The 4,331-nt window shown below is 50.6% G+C and overlaps 1 long non-coding RNA gene across 1 annotated transcript in view; it reads left to right on the plus strand.

Moving 5' to 3' along the window:
* The first annotated feature begins 4,087 nt into the window (after window positions 1-4,087).
* The window catches only part of LOC126506562 (uncharacterized), a 6,724-nt gene continuing 6,480 nt past the window's right edge, over window positions 4,088-4,331 (plus strand). The window contains exon 1 of the long non-coding RNA XR_007593247.1: window positions 4,088-4,175. This is a non-coding gene — a long non-coding RNA (uncharacterized lncRNA). The remainder of the gene's footprint in view (window positions 4,176-4,331) is intronic.

Genomic DNA, 4,331 nt, shown 5'->3' on the forward strand with positions numbered 1-4,331 from the left:
ATTCCCCCCTCTTCTCCCTCACTTCTGTCAATTCCAGGACAGAAATGAAGGCAGCGGCTGTGCGACATCATCAATAGCATCAGGAGCAGGGCCCTGTGAACGTGAGCCCTGAGAGTGGGGTCCATGCCTGGATTTGCACGCATCTTGTCCCGCAGTCAGTCTCCAGGTACAGCCTGCAGCTTATGCCACAGCATTGACCCCTTTCACCCCAGAATCTCCAGCTGTGGTCTCTGGACCAGCAGCAGCAGAACCTGGAAACTTGGAAGAAATGTAATATTTATTTATTTAGGTTTTCTGAGACAGGATTTCTCTGTGTAACAGTGCTGGTTGTCCTTGAACTCATTGAGATCCTCCCGCCTCTGCCTCCCAAATACTGGGATTAAAGGTGTGTGCTGCCACTGTCTGGCTTTATTTTTATTTTTTTGAGACAGTATCTCACTATGTAGACCAGGCTAATCTCAAACTCTTGGAGATCACCTATTTCTGACTCCTGAGTGCTGTGATTAAAAGCCTGTTACCATGCCGGGCATGAAATGGAAGTTCTAGTCCACACTCTGTTCCATCAGGGTTGTGGGGTTGCGCCCAACACATTCGGTTTTAACCTCATAGGCAATTCTGATGCATGTGTAGCTGGGTACCTGCTAATCAATGCTGAGGAGGCCTAATTGTGTTTGGCTATCATGTAACTATGACCTTCCCAGGTTTTCCACCAGGCATTCATTTGGGGCAGGTAAAACCTATTTTAACTGTAAACTGTTGTGTAAATGTACCACATTTTCCTTATCCACTCTTTGGTCAAGGGGCATTTAGGTTGTTTCCAGGTTCTGGCCTTGAACTTGCTGCTCTCCTGTCTCGGGCCCTGGAGTGCTGGGCTTACATACCCACTCCCCACACCTGACTTCAAAGGTAATCTTTCAATCTGTTGGGTCTAGCAAAGGCTGGTCCAGCCTGCCTTGCAGGGACCTTGAAAGAACTGACCTCTTGGCCTCGTGAGAGCTGAGAGAAGCAACTGCTGTCTGTGCCTGACGGGAAAGAAATTCTCTTTAGTTCTCACCTTTCCCCTTTCTCTGGTGCAGCTGTTTAGATCTGACTGAAACGACCGAGTTCTGGCAGATGGAGTGGAAGGCAAAGTGTAATTCAGGAATTTCTCTTAACCAAAAGATTCATGTTCTCCTTCCCTTCCTGCTTTCCTGCTGGCTGAAATGTTGCCTCGATGCTGGAGCTGAAGCAGCCGATTTGGACCACGCGACAGAAGGCGAATACGGACCATTTGGGAGCGAGGCAGAGGAGGTCCCTAAGGATGGTGTTATTGTGTTTCCTGGACTGAATTCCTTTTCTTTTCTTTTGCTTTATTTATTTTTTTATTTTTTTGAGATAGGGGCTCACTCTGTAGTCCAGGCTAGCCTCGATCTCACAGAGCTGTCTGCCTCTGCCTCAGGAATGCTGGAGTTAAAGGTGTGCACCACCACACCCAGCCTGCATCCCTAGACATTTAACTGGGGATGGACATTTTTTACTTCATTGAGGTCTCTGTTATTCCACGTTTCCATCATTCATAGCTGAACCCGGATGTGGACGTGGGTTTCCTTGTCTCTCATACATTTGACCAGAATTTCTCAAAACAAGATGCAAATTGGTTTGAAACAGGGTCTCGCACGGCACAGGTGGGCCCCAAACTCACAGCTGAGGCTAGCTTTGGCCTCCCAAATTATGAAGTTAAAGGTGCATGTCACCACGCCCTTCAGCCTCTGTGTGTTGGTGGCCCGAGTAGCGACAGGAAGCCTGCTGGGGCAGCTGGGACCCTGTGAGGGAGGAAGTGTTGTTTGACCTTGGCACAAAGTCAGGTGTGTCTGGCAGCCTCTGTGTCAAGAGGGCCCAAAGATGAGGACTGAAGCTCCGGGGAGCTGCTGAGCAGGTGACTCATTCCCTTGGGTCCCTCTGCAGCCTTCAGCTGCCCCTCCTCCACCTGCACATTAGCCTGATCTCCAGGCCTAATTGATTAAGGCTGGAGAACTGGAGCGGGCACACACCACACAGCTCAGCAGGAACCAGCTGCATTCTGGAACTCACAGGCAAAAGCACTCACTGGCATCGGATCTCTGCGTGAGGCTGGGTCTTCATAGAGCAGTGTCCCTGTGCTCTTCAGAAGAATGACCAGGAGTGCGGGAGCACGGGCATGGTGTATTGTGTGCCGCCAAGCAACTGAAGTGTCAGCTCTACAGGTGGCCTTGGGCCCTTCACTCCACCTCGCCTCACCCCCTCATCCCAGGGAAATCTGTTCAGGCGCTACCCCCCCCCCCCCCCCCCCCCCCCCCCCCCCCCCCCCCCCCCCCCCCCCCCCCCCCCCCCCCCCCCCCCCCCACCCGCTTGAGGGACAGGAAACCACCAGTCCCTGCTTGCTGGTTGCCAAGCAACCCAAGGATGAGCCTTGGAGGTCATTTCTCAGACAGCTCTGTGCCTCCCCACAGCCTGTGAACAGATGGCCCCGCGAGCAGTCAGCCCCAGCCCTAAGCAATTGCTATGCTCCTGCAGCCCTCTCCCTGAGCAAGGAGAAGAAGGCCTCTAGGGGCTCGGCCAGGGAAGTGAGGAGACTGTTTTGTGTGGAAGGGGAGAGGGGCCTAGGCTAGGCTCCTGGCAGCCCTGCAGCATTCTGCTCTTGCCCAGGGCAGTGCCTGGAAGGAAGGGAAAGAGAATGCTAGGTTGGTACTGCCATTGCTTCCTCTGGGTAGGCTGGATTGTGTACAAAAGAAGGTCTGCCCCCCTTGACAGCTCACCAAAGTACAGCCTCTGACAAGAGGCTTCTAGCAAGCTAGGAACAGACTGGGGATGCAGCTTGGTTGGTAGAGTGCCTGCCTAGCACGTAGGAAGTCCTGGGTTTGATCCCCAGTATTTCATAAAACTGAGCGTGGTGCTGCGTTCCTGTAACCTCCGTACTTGAGAGATGGAGGCGGGGGATCAGAAGTCCAAGGGGGCCCTTGCCTACACAGGGGGTTAAAAACAAGCTTACATTACATAAAAGCCTGTCTCAAAAATAAAGTAATAAAATTGGGTGTGGTGAGCTACACCTTAAGTCTCAGCACTTGGGAGGCAGAGGCAGGAGGATCTCTCTGACTTCAAGGCCAGCCTGGTCTATGTTTCAAGTGCTAGGCCAGCCAAGGCTACGCACGTAGTACGACCTTGCCTCAAATAAATAAGTCAGAAAGCTTAAAATTCAGGAGATGTCTGTGATGTCGCCATCTATTTTCTTTATTTTTAGGACAAAATTCAAAGCAGTGTCTCAGCCTCAGGGAGGTTTTCCCTTTTCTTTTCTCTCTCTCTCTCTCTCTCTCTCTCTCTCTCTCTCTCTCTCTCTGAGACAGAGTTTCTCTGTGTAATAGCTTTAGCTGTCCTGGAACTTACTCTGTAGACCAGGTTGCCCTTGAACTCACAGACTGCTGGGATTAAAGGTGTGCACCACCACCGCCCAGGTTTTTGTTGTTATTGTTTTGTTTTTGGTGAGGTTTCCCCTTTCTGATTGCAGGAAGGTACAAAGTCCAGAAGAGATGCAGCTACTCCTGCATCTGTCCTATTGTCCTGTGTTTTGCTTTTTATTTTATTTATTTAGTTTGGTTTTATACTTTTGGAAAAGCGTCTCACTCCACATCCTCCGGCTGGCCATGCACTCACTGTATGTGATGGTCCTTGCAAGTATCATGGCCGGCAGTGAACTGATCGGAGAAGAGGCCAGAATGAAGCTTAGTTCAGCCTACTTCAGTTATCCGGCACTGGCTCAAACTTCCGGAGACTTGACACTGGCTTAATTTAGCCATGTTTAAGCACAGCATAATTTTGGAAAAGTTTCCTGATGACAACTAACCCCATCCTGTGTGTGAACAAAGCCTAAGACATGCTTACACTGAAGCTCTTTACAGAGTACAGATAGCTTCTTGATGTGGGAGTGTCATATCAATCTGTTGATTTCATTGGTTAAGTAATAAACACACTGCTTGGCCTCATAGGTTAAAGCATTGGTGGGAGGAGTAAACAGAATAGAATTCTGGGCGGAAGAGGAAGTGAGGTCAGACTCTGCTCTGCTCCTGGAGAGACCCGACAGCTTTGCTCTCTGGAGCAGAGACGCCAGGCTCCACTCTCCGAGGCAGCTCAGACCAGGATGGATGTAGGCTAGAATCTTCCCGGTAAGCGCACCTTGGGGTGCTTACACACATTATTAGAAATGGGCTAGTCCAGGTGCGAGAATTAGCCTGTAAGGGCTAGAGTTCATGGGCCAAGCAGTTCTTTAAATGAATACAGTTTGTGTGTTGTTATTTCGGGCATGAGCTAGCCAAGCGGCC

The sequence above is a fragment of the Alexandromys fortis genome, unplaced genomic scaffold, assembly GCF_014885135.2.
Source record: "Alexandromys fortis isolate MF-2015 unplaced genomic scaffold, M_Fortis_MF-2015_v1.1 scaffold_26, whole genome shotgun sequence".
Classification (NCBI taxonomy): Eukaryota; Metazoa; Chordata; class Mammalia; order Rodentia; family Cricetidae; genus Alexandromys; species Alexandromys fortis.